The sequence below is a fragment of the Hemiscyllium ocellatum genome, chromosome 12 (genome assembly GCF_020745735.1).
Source record: "Hemiscyllium ocellatum isolate sHemOce1 chromosome 12, sHemOce1.pat.X.cur, whole genome shotgun sequence".
In the NCBI taxonomy this organism is placed as follows: Eukaryota; Metazoa; Chordata; class Chondrichthyes; order Orectolobiformes; family Hemiscylliidae; genus Hemiscyllium; species Hemiscyllium ocellatum.
Genome location: NC_083412.1, coordinates 10,221,616 through 10,238,876, shown reverse-complemented (window position 1 = coordinate 10,238,876; position 17,261 = coordinate 10,221,616).

Genomic DNA, 17,261 nt, shown 5'->3' with positions numbered 1-17,261 from the left:
GAAAGTCTTAATAGGCTGGGGCTGTTTTCGCTGGAGTGTCAGAGGCTGAGGGGTGACCTTACAGAGGGGCATGGATAGGATAAATAGACAAAGTCTTTTACCTGAGGTGAGGGAAGTCCAGAACTAGAGGGCATAGGATTACAGTGAGAGGGGGAAAAGATTTAAAAGTGGCAACTTTTTCCACGCAAAGGGCACTACATGTATGGAATGAGCTGTCAGAAGAAGTGGTGGAGGCTGGTTCAATTGCAACATTTAAAAGGCATTTGGATGGGTTTAGCAGATATGGGTCAAGTGTTGGCAAATGGGACTAGATTAGGTTTGGATATCTGGTTGGCACAGACGGGTTGGACCAAAGAGTCTGTTTCTGTGCTGTACATCTCTATGACTATGACTCTAAATCCCCCTTGCCTGTCCTCAGTAACAATATCTCCCGCTACAAACACATTTCCTTCCTTCAGTGAATCAGTCTCTCGTACTGAGACTTGACAGATTCTGTTTCTGATAATGCAGGAAGTCGCTTAGAAAAAGCTACTGAAAACAACCTAATAATAAAACAAAGATTATGTGTGCCTAATTCAATTAAGATGATGATTAACCTTGAACATTCAGACAGGCTTTTTTTTAATTCAGCAATGATGCTGATATTCTGATGAAAGATTTTCCACACTGAGACATGACAGCATGGATTGATTGAACATATTGTCAGTACCTGTTGTACAGGATATTAAGCAGCAGAACATCTACAGAAGTAGATTAATAAAATATAGTCACATTGTTAGAAATGAGCTTTACTACTTCAGAAAACAAAAACAGAAGTTGCTGAAAAAGCTCAGCAGGTCTGGCAGCATCTGTGAAGAGAAATTAGAGTTAATGTTTCAGGTCTGGTGACTCTTGCTCAGATCTGATGGGAGCTAGGAAAATGTTGGTTTATAGGCAGAGTTTATACTTCTGAAAATCTGATTTAAGCCATCTAAATTTAAATGCAAAAGATTTGAGGCAGGAAAGAATGATTAGAATGCGAGAAATTGTAACGAAATATATTTGAAGCTACAGTAATTTCACTTGTCTACTTTATTGATCTCTCTTTCTGGAATTTGAATTACTTTTATTTAATGAAATTGATTGGCTTGTCATGTTTGATCTTGAATTAAAATTCTGACCTCCCATTTGCTCTGTAACCCCGTATGCTATTCTACTTCCACAACATTATCCACCTCGTTTCTGCTTCAGCTCATCTGCTGCTGAAACATTTTTGTATGTGTTTGATATCTCTGAATTCAATATTAATCAGCTTACTGCATATACTGCTGCCTTTAAGAGCCTAGGATCTAGATCTGAAATTCACTCTCTCAAACTCTGCCTCTATGACACTTCTTAAAATCTGTTATTGAACTAGTTTTCATTCACTATTGATAATATTTCTTCACACAGAAGCATTACAAACACAATTTACTGTCAAGAATTTTAGGAATATTTTCTACGTTGCTGTATGGTAAATACAGTTTGGCGTTAATAACTGAAGATGCGTGAAATTTTGATGTAATGACAGTTGTGAGGATTTGAAATAAATTGGAACTCTGAATAATGATTTGTGGTGTTGAGTTGAACTAGGCTGAGGAATGCTGATATAGGAAGCTGAAAGTATGTCCAATTGTAATGTGATCACTACAGATATGGGAATGGTAATACATTAATAACAGTATTTGTACGAGTAGAGGATTGATTACCCTTTCGCCAACAGCCAAGTGAAACAAGAGGATCGAACAGCAATCCTGTGTAAGGAAATAGTATGTAACACTCTGATACGTGGAGTCATTGCATAATTTTACATACCCAGTTTATCACAGACAAGCTCAGTTGCACTCTTGTTCTGGAGATCATAGCTTCCAGGTCCATACCAAAGATGGACCAGCCATATAAATACTGCGGCTGCAAGACCAAGTCAGACCCATGAAAATCTGTGGGAAGGAACTTGCCTTGTGACGGCTCAAAGCTCATCCACCATCTGTAAGGCACAAATGAGAAATGTGATGGAATGAATGAAGCTCCAACAACATTTGAGAAGCTCGACATTATCCAAGATAAGCATCTGCTAGATGGGCATACATCAAACATCTTCAACATTCATTTCTCCCACCACTGACGCATTGTGGCAAATGTGTGTTCCATCTACAAGGTGCACTGCAACAATAGGTAACCCCTTCTAAACTTATGATCTTGACCATCTGGAATGACAAGGGCAACAAATACATGGGAATATCACCACATGCAACTTTCCCTCCAAGCCACCCATCTTGGAATTACAGATTTCTGGGAGAACAAATGTTTCAACTGCACGATTTGGCTGTAATGTCATTGAAGAATTGGTATTTTTGAGAATGCTGACTTCTATTTGTAATAGTGGGATTCCAGTGAGGATCAGTTTGCATTCATCATTCTGAGCATGTACTGCCAACAGAGTCGCTTTCTATGCGAGGTACAGTACAGAGTATTTTGTTTCGTTAATAAATATAATTTCAATCTTCATTCGAGCTGTGCTATACTTTGTGGTAGACTTTTGGGTGATATTTGAGTGATCATGATTGGGAGGACCTGTTTCCAGTACAAATCATGTTACAGCTATCTGGAGTTTAATGAATTATTCGCCTTTCCAAAAAATTTCAGTACAAGGAGTATGAATATTATCTTTTTCACTTAATTCAGAATTTTACTTGCAATTTCAACCGTTACCATTAACATTTGCAGGTATAGATGGCTTAAGTATAAACTCTGCATACATACCAAAAGGTACAAGCATGACCCTGACCTTCCGAGAGTCATTTAGGAGAAAGTGAGGACTGCAGATGCTGGAGATGCTGCAGATTCCATTCCTGAAGAAGGGCTCATGCCCGAAACGTCAATCCCCCTCTCTTTGGATGCGGCCTGACCTGCTGCGCTTTTCCAGCAACACATTTTCAGCTTCCTTGAGTCATTGTTCTCATATGCCCACATGTCTGTCCTGGGCATGCTGGCAGTGCTCAAACTGGAGGAACCACGTTTTTATTAGATTAGATTAGATTACTTACAGTGTGGAAACAGAACCTCTGGCCCAACAAGTCCTCACCGACCCACCGAAGAGCAACCCACCCAGATGTATTCCCCTACATTTACCCCTTCACCTAACACTACGGGCAATTTAGCATGGCCAATTCACCTAACCTGCACATTTTTGGACTGTGGGAGGAAACCGGAGCACCCGGAGGAAACCCACGCAGACACAGGGAGAATGTGCAAACTATACACAGACAGTCACCCGACACTGGAATCAAACCGTGGTCTCTGGCACTGTGAGGCAGAGTGCTGACCACCGTGCCACCTATTCATCAAGAGTGCACAGGAATAGGGATGATGGAGAAGACGTCAAGGAGAGTTCACGGGGACTGGGATGATGGAGACGGGGGACTGGGATGATGGAGACAGGGTTGGGGAGAGTTCACTGGGGACTGGGATGATGGAGATAGAGTGAATGGGGGAGCTGGGATGATGGAGGCGGGGGGAGGGTGCATGGGGGACTGGGATGATGGAGACGGGGGGAGGGTGCATGGGGGACTGGGATGATGGAGACGGGGGGAGGGTGCACGGGGGAGATAGGATGCTGGAGGAACGGTGTCTCATGTTTACTGTATCAGTTGCATTTGGTCGAAGTGACAAGTAAAATCTACTCTACGGGGGAAGGGTTTATTAGAAACTGAGGTGCTGGCGATTGGAGAATACTGAGATATAGGCTAATAGACTAGACGAGATTGAGGTTCATAAAGAGGTGTAAGCAATTCTGGAAAGTGTGAAAATAGATTAGACCCCCGGGTCTGATAGGATTTATCCTACTATTCTCTGGGAAGCCAAGGAGGACACTGGCTTTGATCTTTATGTTATTGTCTATAGGAATAGTGCCAGAAGACTGGACGTTAGCAAATGTTGTCCCCTTCTTCATGAAAGGGAATAGAGACAACCCTAGCAATTATAGGCCTGTGAGTCTTACTTCAGTTGTGGATAAAGTGTTGGAAAGGATTATAACAGACAGCATTTATAATCATGTAACAGGGAACAATTTGATTTGGAAAAAGTTAAAAATCACACAACACCAGGTTAGAGTCCAACAGGTTTATTTGGAAGCACTAGCTTTTGGAGCGCTGCTCCTTCAACATGTAGTTGTGAAGGAGAGTGTATCAGCAAATATAATTCTGCAAATACAAATTCACCCCAGAGACTTAAATGTGTGTGTGTGTGTGTGTGTGTGTGTGTGTGTGTGTGTGTGTGTATGTGAGAGAGTGTGTGTTTAATCTCGGTAAAGTGTGAGTGTGACGGGGTATTATTCCGTGAGAAGGTGCATCCATGGGAGTTTGTGTGTGAGAGAGTGTGTGTAGTGGGGTCACCTGCAGTTTGATATGAACCCAAGGTCCAGGTTGAGGCCATCCGCATGGGTGCTGAACTTGGCTCTTAGCCTCTGCTTGGCCACTTTGCATTGTTCCTATCTCGAAGCTTGCCTTGGAGAATGGTCCGAGTCCAAATGTCCCTGACAGTTCCCCAACTGGGTACCCTTCATTGTCTCATACTTCCCGGGAGCCGAGAAACCATGCCATGTTCTTCGCAGCCTGCAACACATTATCAATGAGGATGAGTACCTCACCAAGACCTTCCCTATGCCTCCATCTCTCACCTTTAAACAACCATCAAACCTTAATTAGATCATTATTCGCAGCAAACTGTCCAACCTTCAGGACAACATTGACCACAACACTGTACAACCCTGTCATGGTAACCACTGCAAGAAGTGTCAGATCCAATCTCCAGCACCCCATAAATGCCACTATTACACTGGGGGACACCACTGACCATGTATGCGGCAGGTACTCATGTGATTTGGCCGATGTTGTCCATCGTATGCTGCAGGCATGGTACATTGACAAGACCAAGCTGTCACCAGACAGGAGTGTTCCCTCCAAACTGGGGAATACTTCTGTCTAGGAGAAAGTGAGGTCTGCAGATGCTGGAGATCAGAGCTGAAAATGTGTTGCTGGAAAAGCGCAGCAGGTCAGGAAGCATCCAAGGAACAGGAGATTCGACGTTTCGGGCATGAGCCCTTCTTCAGGAAACTTCTGTCTGTCTGTCTGTCTCTCTCTATCTCTCTCGTGAATTTAATTCGCAGAATCATATTTACAAATACATTCTATTTTGCTCAAAAAAATGCACATCCTGTCGGCAGTTAATGCAGGCACTCAATCCATTTAATAGTGTTGTAAATTCCACTTAGAAAATAGAAACAATCTGACTTAAGATTGAGATACAGATAAACTCTAACCTCACAGCTTTAATGCATTCTCTGAGTTGAGATGTCACCTTTTTTTATTAAACCTTCAAATATCTCGAGTATGTGACTTAATTTACATATTAATGAACTGAAACCTGCAACCCATTCTAAAAGATGAAAGACTTCACAACAATCAAAGTTTGTTTAGTATATCATTTCAGTTGCATGACACTGTAATCTTTTGTTATAAATTTGGTGTTTTATAGTCCTGCTTCACAGCTGCCTGATGGGGCGGCGCTGTGAAAACTAGTGCTTCCAAATAAACCTGTTGGACTATAATCTGGTGTTGTGTGATTTCTAACTTTGTCCACCCCAGTTCAACACCAGCTCCTCCACATCTTGATTAGGGATAGTTGATATGGTTTTGTGAAGGGCAAGTCATGCCTCAAAAACCTTATTGAGTTGTTTGTGAAGATGTTTCTGAGGGTAAAGTGGTTGATGTGGTGTATATGGATTTCAGTTAGGCATTTGATAAGGTTTCCCACGGTAGGCTATTGCAGAAGATAGGCATGGGATTTTGGTGATGTAGTGGTTTGGATCAGAATTTGGCTAGCTGAAACTAGCTAGCTAGTTGATGCAAAATGTTCACCCGGAGTTCAGTTACTGGTGGTATACTGCAAGGATTTGTTTTGGGTTCATTGCTGGTTGTCATTTTTATAAATGACCTGAATGAGGGTATGGAAGGATGGATTATTAAATTTGACAATGACACTAAGGTTGGTTCCTTTTGTATTTCTTTCCAGTCTGAAATGCTGAAGAAGGGTCACTTGCCCAAGGTGTTAACTCTGCTTTCTGACAACTGTTGCTGCCTGAGTTTATCCAGAAGTTTCTGAATTTGTTTCAGATTTCCAGCCTCCTCCTTTGTTTTATTTCAATTAATGAGGTGTGTTTGGGACAACTTCACACAAAACCCACTAGTCTTGCTGAGTCAAGCCCTCTGTAACCTGCAATGATTGATTTTTAACCATTCTTTGATAAGATACAGTGAAAACCTTCAACAATCGTTTCAGCTATCTAAATGACAAGTGTGTTCACCACTTTGGAGGTGGCAGTTGTAGAGTCATAGAACATAGAATATAGAAAAATACAGCACAGTACAGGCCCTTCGGCCCTTGATGTTGCGCCGATCCAAGCCCACCTAACCTACACTAGCCCACTATCCTCCATATGCCTATCCAATGCCCATTTAAATGCCCATAAAGAGGGAGAGTCCACCACTGCTACTGGCAGGGCATTCCATGAACTCACGACTCGCTGAGTAAAGAATCTACCCCTAACGTCTGTCCTATATCTACCACCCCTTAATTTAAAGCAATGCCCCCTCGTAATATCTGACTCCATACGTGGAAAAAGGTTCTCATTGTCAATCCTATCTAAACCCCTAATCATCTTGTACATCTCTTTCAAGTAACCCCTAAACCTTCTTTTCTCCAATAAAAACAGCCCCAAGTGCCTCAGCCTTTCCTCATACAATCTTCCTACCATACCAGGCAACATCCTGGTAAACCTCCTCTGCACCCGTTCCAGTGCCTCCACATCCTTCCTATAGTATGGCAACTGAAACTGCACACAATACTCCAGATGCGGCCGCACCAGAGTCTTATACAACTGCAAAATGACCTCAGGACTCCAGAACTCAATTCCTCTACCAATAAAAGCCAGTACACCATATGCCTTCTTCACAGCATTATTTACCTGGGTGGCAACTTTCAGAGATCTGGGTACATGGACACCAAGATCCCGCTGCTCATCCACACTACCAAGTATCCGACCATTAGCCCAGTACTCCATCTTCTTGTTACTCTTACCAAACTGAATCACTTCACACTTAGCGACATTTCCCACGTTTCTGCCCAGCTCTGCAGCTTATTTATATCCCACTGTAACCTGCCACATCCTCCCTTACTGTCAACAACTCCACCGACTTTCGTATCATCTGCAAACTTGCTCACCCAACCTTCTAGCCCCTCCTCCAGGTCATTTATAAAAATGACAAACAGCAATGGTCCCAAACAGATCCTTGCGGAACACCGCTAGTAACTGCACTCCAAGATGAACCTTTACCATCAACTACTACCCTCTGTCTTCTTCCAGCCAGCCAATTCCTAATCCAAACCTCCAAATCACCCTCAATGCCATACCTCCGTATTTTTTGCAGTAGCCTACCATGGGGAACCTTATCGAACGCCTTACTAAAATCCATATACACCACATCAACCGCTTTACCCTCGTCCACCTCCTTCGTCACCTTATCAAAGAATTCAATAAGGTTTGTGAGGCACGACCGGCCCTTCACAAAACCATGCTGACTATCCTTGATCACATTATTCCTATCCAGAATCCCTTGCTTCCCAGAGAATCCTAGGATAAATGCCATCAGGCCCAGGGGACTTATCTACATTCACCCTTTCTAGAATTTCCAACACCTCTTCCCTACATATCTCAAAGCCATCTATTCTAATTAATTGTGACTCAATATTCACATCAGCAACAATGTCCTGTTCCTGAGTGAATACTGACGAAAAGTATTCATTCAGTGTCTCCCCAATTTCTTCAGCCTCCACACGCACCTTCCAACTACTATCCTTGACGGGACCTATTCCTACCCTAGTCATCCTTTTATTCTTGACATACCTATAGAAAGCCTTTGGGTTTTCCCTAATCCTATCAACCAAGGACTTTTCATGTCCCCTCCTTGCTGCTCTTAGCTCTCTCTTTAGATCCTTCCTGGCTACCTTATAACTCTCAATTGCCCCAACTGAACCTTCACGCCTCATCTTTACATAGGCCGCCCTCTTCCCTTTAACAAGGGATTCCAATTCCTTCTTAAACCACGGCTCCCTCACACGACTCTTTCCTCCCTGCCTGACAAGTACATACTTATCAACGACACTCAGTACTTGTTCCTTGAACAAGCTCCACATATCGATTGCACCCTTCCCTTGAAGCCTACTTTTTCAAGCCACGCATCCTAAGTCATGCCTCACCGCATCATAATTTCCCTGCCCCCAGCTATAACTCTTGCCCTGTAGTGCACACTTATCCCTCTCCATCACTAGAGTAAAAGTCACCGAATTGAGGTCACTGTCCCCAAAGTGCTCACCTACCTCCAATTCTAACACCTGGCCTGGTTCGTTACCCAGAACCAAATCCAGTATGGCCTCACCTCTTGTTGGCCTGTCTACGTATTGTGTCAGGAAACCCTCCTGCACACATTGGACAAACACCGATCCATCTAACATACTTGAGCTATAGCTTTCCCAGTCAATATCTGGAAAGTTAAAGGCCCCCATAACAACCACCCTATTACTTTCACTCTTCTCCTGAATCATCCTCACAATCCTTTCTTCTACGTCTCTAGGACTATTAGGAGGCCTATAGAAACTCCTAACAGGGTGACCTCACCTTTCCTATTTCTAAGCTCAGCCCAAACTACCTCAGATGGCGAGTCTTCATCCATCGTCCTTTCCACTGCTGTAATACTATCTTTGACAAGCAATGCAACACCTCCCCCTCTTTTATCCCCACCTCTGACCCTACTAAAACATTTAAACCCTGGAACCTGCAACAACCAATCTTGTCCCTGTTCTACCCATGTCTCCGTAATAGCCACAACATTGAACTCCCAGGTACCAACCCACGCTGCAAGTTCACCGACCTTATTTCGTATACTTCTCGCATTGAAGTATACACACTTCAAGCCACCTTCCTGTTTACAGGCACCCTCCTTCGAGATTGATGCCTGGTTCCTAACCTCCCTACACTCCAGGTCCTGCACCCTAAAACTACAGTCTAGGTTCCCATGCCCCTGCAGAGTTAGTTTAAACCCCCCCAAAAGAGCACTAGCAAATCTCCCCCCAAGGATACGTACCCCTCAGGTTCAGGTGTAGACCATCATATTTGTAGAGGTCCCACCTTCCCCAGAAAGAACCCCAGTTATCCAGAAACTGGAATCCCTCCCTCCTGCACCATCCCTGTAGCCACGCATTTAACTGCTCTCTCTCCCTATTCCTCGACTCTCTATCACGTGGCACGGGTAACAAACCAGAGACAACAACTCTGTTTGTTCTAACTCTGAGCTTCCAACCTAGCTCCCTGAAAGCCTGCCTAACATCCTCACCCCTCTTCCTACCTATGTCGTTGGTGCCAATGTGGACCACGACTTCGGGCTGCTCCCCCTCCCCCTTAAGGACCCGGAAAACACGATCAGAGACATCACGTACCCTTGCACCTGGGAGGCAACATACCAAACGTGAGTCTCTCTCGCCCCCACAAAACCGCCTATCTGTGCCCCAAACTATCGAGTCTCCAATAACTATTGCTCTGCTCTTCTCCACCCTTCCAGTATGGCTCCGTGCCAGAGGCCTGAACCCCATTGCTTACCCTTGGTAAGTCGTCCCCCCCACAAGTATCCAAAACGGTATACTTGTTCTTGAGGGGAACAGCCGCAGGGGGGTCTCTGCACTGGCTGCTTCCTCCCAGTCCCTCTCACTGTCATCCATCTGTCTACAATCTTTGGAGTTACTACTTCCCTAAAGCTCCGATCTATGACCCCTTCTGCCTCCCGAATGATCCTAAGTTCATCCAACTCCAGCTCCAGTTCCCTAACACGGTCTTGGAGGAGCAGGAGATGGATGCACTTCCTGCAAGTGTAATCAGCAGGGACGACCATGGCATCCCTCACCTCAAACATGTTGCAAGAGGAACATTGCACTGCCTTCACTGCCATCCCTCTAAAAGTAACCTTTAAAAATAAACTAGGTCTAAACACGAGAATAAGCAAAATGCAGCACTTACCTTCTTACCACAACGGGTCTTATTATTAGGTTAGAGGAGGAGGGCGGGTGGGAGGCTCTACCTCTGTAGTGCATCGGGTTCCTCTCCTGCGCGCCTCTATAGGAAAACAACTTACCCAGGTAAGCTTGCGCTACACCAGCTTCCGGGTCTGCTCCGCGCTTTTTTAAAAAAAATTCAAATTTAAACCATTAAACAAACGTCACCGAGCCTTCAAGCAGCCACTGCCAAACAGCCCTTACCTGCTCTGCTGAGAGAGTGAGCCGAGGCCTTGAAGCTGCGCGCCTTTATAGGGGAAAAAAACAAACAACTTACCCAGATAAGCTTGCGCTACACCATAGAGAAGTACAACATGGAAACAGACCCTTCAGTCCAACTAATTAGGAACATCCTTCATGGCAATTAGTAACAAGGGAGTTCCTTTATCCTTAATAATTGGTGCTTCTAACAGTAAGTTCGACCTCTCTTTTTCAAATTCGCTTTTATCTTTTCAGTGCACCTTGAGATTATGGACATCATTCCTTCTAAATTTCTTTCTGGCTGTAGGGCCTCTGAGATGCAACAGCTTCCAGAATCGAAAGTCAATGCTGCGATCATAGCATCAATACTAATTGCCCTTGAAAGAAACTTCAGAGCATCAGCACATGCTCAGCTTGGAGGGAATGTTGATTCTGGATGATGGGCTGAAGACAGAATTAGTTTCATTCCCAAACTAATTATTGTTTTGAATGTTTGTGACACAAAATTTGAACCTTGATTTGATTGAAATTATTTTGCGTAACTGTGTGTGTCCTGCTTTGTTTTTAAAAATGAACTTTTTCACCACCATTTTTCCCCAAAGGCACTGCCTCATGAAATCATGCTGCCAGTTCCATATTTATTAAAACATTGTGATTCCCACTCTTGGGGCTACATTTTACTAATTTACCTCCGAAGGGTAACCTACCCAAATCCATTCCACTACCCTATTACTTGAACCTGGGTCCCTGGCACTGTGAGGCAGCAGTGCTAACCACTGAGCCACCGTACTACCCAAATAGTTGTTAGAAATATTCGATCATCTATCTGGAAGGTGGGAGGAATCAGACCCAGCATGCATATGTCTGGCAACTTCGCAGCTACCATGGAGACTCAGCTCCAGCAGGACCTCCTGGAATTGAACGCAGGCCTGTATGTCATCGCTTCAGCTACATTTCATCAAATCAAAACGAAATGTAATGATGTGAAATGTATAGTGAGTTCTCTGAATGGGAGGGGGAAAAGAAAAATCACCGAATTTTCCATGTTAATGTGTTAAAGAAATAATATGATGAGAGAATAGTCAAAGAAAATATACTTGTGGCAGTGAAGGAAATATGGAGCACAATTAAAATAAGAACAATTGGAGAATGAACTAAATTAAAAGTCAGATGTTGATCTTCATCTGTGGCAATGATGAGGAGGAGATGATGAGCATTGCCCTTACACCAAGTGCCCCTTCCTCACAACAAGACAGGATGATGCCAGTTGACATCCATATTGAACAAAATCCCCCTGAGAGAACATACAGCACCTCCACCTCCATCCTGCCTGCAATTGCCAATTCTGTGGAAGTTCCAGCTCAGGAGAGTAAATCTCTCAGCATGTCTGTGTCCTCAAGCCATAAGACCATATGACATAGGAGCAGACATTAGGCCATTTGGCCCATTGAGTCTGCTTCCGCCATTCAATCGTGGCTCATAAGTTTCTTAATTCCATTTTCCCACTGTCTCTCTGTAACCTTTGATCCTCATTGCAATCTATCTCTGTCTTAAATATATTCAGTGATCTGGCCTCCACAGCCTTCTGTGGCAATGTATTCTATAGATTCACCACTCTCCGTCATCTCCATACTAAAGGGTCTTCTTTCACTCTAAAACTGTGCCCTCGAGTTGTAGTCACTCCTGCCAATGGAAACATTTTCCCAACATTCATTCTGTCCAGGCTGTTTAGTATTCTGTAAAATTCAATTAGATTCCTCCTCATCCTTCTCAATTCATAGAGTATAGATCCAGAGACGTCAAACGTTCCGCATATGTTAAAATTTGTATTCCTCGGATCATCCAGATGTGGGACCCAAAATTGCTCACAATATTCTAAATGTGGCCTGACTAGAACCTTATAATGCCTCAGAAGTGCATTCCTGCTTTTATATTAGGGTCCTCCCGAAATAAATGGCAACATAGGTGGCAAGGTGGCTCAGTGGGTTAGCACTGCTGCCTCACAGCGCCAGGGACCTGGGATAGATTCCAGTTTTGGACAAGTGTCTGTGTGGAGTTTGCACGTTCTCCCCATGTCTGCATGGGTTTCCTCCCACAAGTTAGGTGAATTGGCCATGCTAAGTTGCCCACAGTGTTTAGGGATGTTTAGGTTAGGTGCATTAGTCAGAGGAAACATAACAAGGACTGCACAAAACACTATATAGGACAAACAGGAAGACAGCTAACAATCCGCATCCATGAACATCAGCTAGCCACAAAACGACACGACCAGCTATCTCTAGTAGCCATACACTCAGACAACCAGCAACATGAATTTGACTGGGAAAACACCACTATCATAGGACAAGCCAGACAGAGAACAGCCAGAGAATTCCTAGAAGCATGGCATTCATCCCCAAACTCCATCAACAGACACATTGACCTGGACACCATATACAAACCACTACAGCTGAAACTGACACCCGGAAACGGCAAGAACATCCATCAACAGACACATCGACCTGGACCCCACATACAAATCACTGCAGCTGAAACTGACACCCGGAAGCGGCAAGAACAAACCAATATAAATACCGGAAGAAACATCAAAGCAGCGCTTCACACGAGGCTCCAACAGCACTGATGATGTTCCCTAGCCAGGGAACGAAACGTTTGCAGCAAAAACTTCCAGCTCGGCGAGCAGAACCACAACAACGGATACCCGAGCTACAAATCTTCAATCAGATTTTAAGGAAACATAAAGTAACCAGGATAGGGGAATGGGTTTGGGTGGGATAGTCTTTAGAGGGTTGGTATGGAATTGTTGGGCCGAATGGCCTGTTTCCACACTGTAGGGATTTGATGATTCTAAAAACATTGTGTTTGCCTTCCTAACGACTGACTCAATTGCAAGTTTACCTAAAGGGAATCCTGAACTAGTACTCTCAAGTCCCTTTGCATTTCAGATTTTTAAATTTTCTCCCATTTAAAAAATAGTTTATGCCTCTATTCTTCCAATCTAAATACGCGGAATGAGAAACAAAATGAATCAAACTTCCGCCCTGATGATACCAGTTTTGCTACCCCAGATATTAGAAGAACTGAAAATAAAAGTCAGGAAATCAATAGAGTAAATTTTTCTATCATTGACAATGAATCTCACTCTGTTCAACTCTTCATATGTTTATTATGTAGTAACTTGGAGATCATGAGGACTGCCAATGCTGGAAAGTCACAGTCGAAAAAGTGGGAGCTGGAAAAAGCACAGCAGGTCAAGTAGCATTAGAGAAGCAGGTGACTCGATATTTCAGGAGGCGCAAAGATGTTAAACTAGAAAGTGGGCGGGGGGGTGGCGGGAGGAGGGGGAGGTTAAACTCCAAGAAGTATAATGGCTAATGGGAAACAAAACAGCAGGTTAATATCTGTGGTGCTGGATTCAACTGCATGGAAAAGTATGAAAAAAATGAAAGAGCGTGGTGGCTTGGTGCTGGCTCACAGTGCCAGGGATCCGGATCGATTTCAGCCTCGGGTGACTATCTGTGTGGAGTTTGCACATTCTCCCCGTGTCTGCGTGGGTTTCCTCCGGGTGCTCCGGTTTCCTCTCACAGTCCAAAAATGTGCAGGTCAGGTGAATTGGCCATGCTAAATTGTCCATACTGTTCAGGGATTTGTAGGTGAGGTGCGTTAGTCAGAGGTAAACATAGGATAATAGGGTAGGGGAATGTGTCTGGGTGGGTTATTCTTTGGAGGATTGATATAGACTTATTGGGCTGAAGAGCCTTTTTCCACATTGTATGGATTTATGATTCTATGAAAGGAGAACTCAGGAGAGTTTATTCAAGTCTCCAGAACATAAAATAGGACAGAGTGTTTGGAAAGAGTTGAGAATCTAACCTCAAGCTCATCGGATAAAGGAATGACATTGAGACTAGGCATGGTAAATACAGGACTGAAGTTGTTGTATTTGAATGCACGCAGTATATGAAATAAGGTAAATGAAATTGTGGAGCAGATCAAATTTGGCAGGTATGATGTGGTGGGCACTATAGACACATGGCTATAAGGGGATCAGGACTGGGAGCTAAAAGTCCAAGGATATACACCCTAAGAAAAGAGAGGCAGGTCAGCAGAAGGGGTGGGGTTGCCTTATGAGTGAGAAATGAATTTAAATCAATAGCATGATGGACCAGACCAAAGCCCCTCAAAACATATCAGGAAAGTAGCCTAGACCCTAACTTTGCTTGTTTTAAGCAGGTGTAAGATGGATATTACAGAAGTGATACAGCTAGTCAAACCACATAGTTTTAAACAAAACAGAATTTATTTCCAGACTACCAAATGAAACATGAGCAAGAGAACAGAATAGAGAATAACTTTACCTATCTGAAAACCCAAGCATCTCTATTGCAACTTAATGCTGTTCCAATTCCTTGCAACATCCGCATCAACATCCCTTTGGCAAAAAAGGTAAAATCAAACACTGGTTCTTACAGAAGAGATGTCAGGGAGAGAGAGAGAGAGAGACAGTCCGCCAAGAAACCTCTGTTGAATCCGGGAGTCTTTATCCCCAGCAGCTTTCTTTAACTAGCAGCTTCAAAGTAAACTAAACAAAAAAAAACTGAGCTGAGAGAACTGGCCACTCCCTTTTCATTATACAGCTGTTTTTAAAAAAAAACCTAAAGCCCTTCTCTGATTGTTGACTTGGGCAGTATCTGTTAGCCATTATTAAAATAGCCAATTCAGACATATTGGCATCTCTGCCTTTATGACCCCTCTCAAAAAAAAAGGAGTACAATAACCTTGTTAAAGGAGCAGCACTATCACAATAGCAAGAAACAATGGAAGGTCAGATGATGGAGAATCTGTGTGGGTAGAGTTGAGTAACCACAAAAGGTAAAAAAAAAATGGGAATTATGTACAGGCCTCCAAACAGTAGTCAGCATATGGGGCACAAGATACACCAGGAGACAGAAAAGGCGCGTAAGGAAGGCAAGGTTACAATGATCATGGGGGAGTTTCACCATGCAGTTGGACTGGGAAAATCAGGACGGTAATGGATTGCAAGAAAAGGAATTTGTGGAATGTCTATAAGATGGCTTTTTGGAGCAGTTTGTGGTGGATCCCAATAGGGAACAGGCAATTCTAGATTTAGTGTTGTGCAATGAGACAGATTTGATAAGGAAGCTTCAGGTGAAGAAATCCTTAGCAGGTTGTGACCATAATATGATAGAATTTACTCCGCTATTTCAGAGGGAGAAGCTGGAATCAGATTATGGTTGAATAAAGGTAACTACGGAGGCTTGAGGGAGGAGCTGGCCAGAATTGGAGAGAAGTCAAGCAGGAAACAGTGGAACAGAAATGGCAGGAGTTTCTGGAGTAACTCAGGAGACACAGCAAAAATTCATCCCTCGGAAAAAGAAGCATTCTAAAGGGAGGACGGGGTAACTATGGCTGACAAGAGAAGTTAGGGACGGCATAAAAGCAAAACAAAAGCATATAATGTGGTGAAGGGCAGTGGGAAGCCACGGAATTGGGAAGCTTACATAGATCAACAGAGGACAACTAAAAATAAAGGAAGGAGGGAGAAGATTATATATGAGAGTGAGCTAGTCAGTAATATAAAAAGAAGATTGCAAGAATTTCTTTAGATACTTAAAGAGCAAAAGAGGCACAAGTGGACATTGGGCCACTGGAAAGTAATGCTGAAAGTAATGGGGAACAAAGAAATGGTGGAGGAACTGAACTAGTACTTTGCATCAGTCTTCACGGTGGAAGACTCTGAGAAAGTGAGAATGCTGGCGATCAGAGTCGAGAGTGTGGTGCTGTAAAAGCATAGGTCAGGCAGAATCCAAGGACCAGGAGAATTGACATTTCGGGCTTAAGCCCTTCATCAGGAATGAGGATTGTGGGCTGGGGGTGATGAGAGATAAATGGGCAGAGAGGCTTTGGGGCTGGGGGAAAGGTAGCTGAGAATGTGATAGGTAGATGAAAGTGAGTAGTAGGTGATAGGTTGGAAAGGGGAATGGAGCAGATAGATGGGAAAGGTAATGGACAGGTCAAGAGGGCGATGCCGAGTTGGAGGCTTGGGACTGGGATAAGGTGGGGGGAGGGGGAATGTGGAAACTGGTAAAATCCACATTAATTCCATGTGGTTGCAGGATCCCAAGGCAGAAGATAAGGCATTCTTCCTGCAGGCGATGGGAGATTAGGGTTTGGTGATGGAGGCAGCCCAGAACCTGCAATGCCTTGATGGAGTGGGAGGGGGAGTTAAAATGTTCAGCCATGAGGCGGTGGGGTTGGTTGGTGCGGGTGTCCCAGAGGTGTCCTCTGAAATGATCTGCAAGTTGGTGTCCTGTCTCCCTGATGTAGAGGACACCACATCGGGTGCAACAGAAACAGTATGTGACACTTATGGAAGTACAGATAAGTTTCTGTTAGATATGGAAGGATCCTTTGGGGCCGAAGACGGAGGTGAGGTGGGAGGTGTGGGCACAGGTTTTGCACTTATTGTGGTGGCAGGGGAAGGTGCTGGTGGGAAGGGTGTGTGCTGCTGGGGGAGGCATGGATCTGACAAGGGAGATGGTTAAAGACACAAGTAACATCCCAAAGATTCAAGAGAGTTGGGGAGCAGAGGTGAGTATCATGGTTATCACCAAGGAGAAAGTGCTAGAAAAACTTAAATGTCTGATGGTGGAAAAATAACATGGACCAGATGGACTACACCCCAGGGTTTTCAAGGAAAGAGCTTTTTTTAATTCATTTGTTGGACTTGGGCATCGATGTCTGACCAGCATTGATAGCCCATCCCTATTTGCCCTTGAGAAGGTGATGGTAAACTGCCTTCTTGAACCGCTGCAGTCCACTTGCAGTGGGTTGACCCACAATGCTGTAGAGAGGGAATT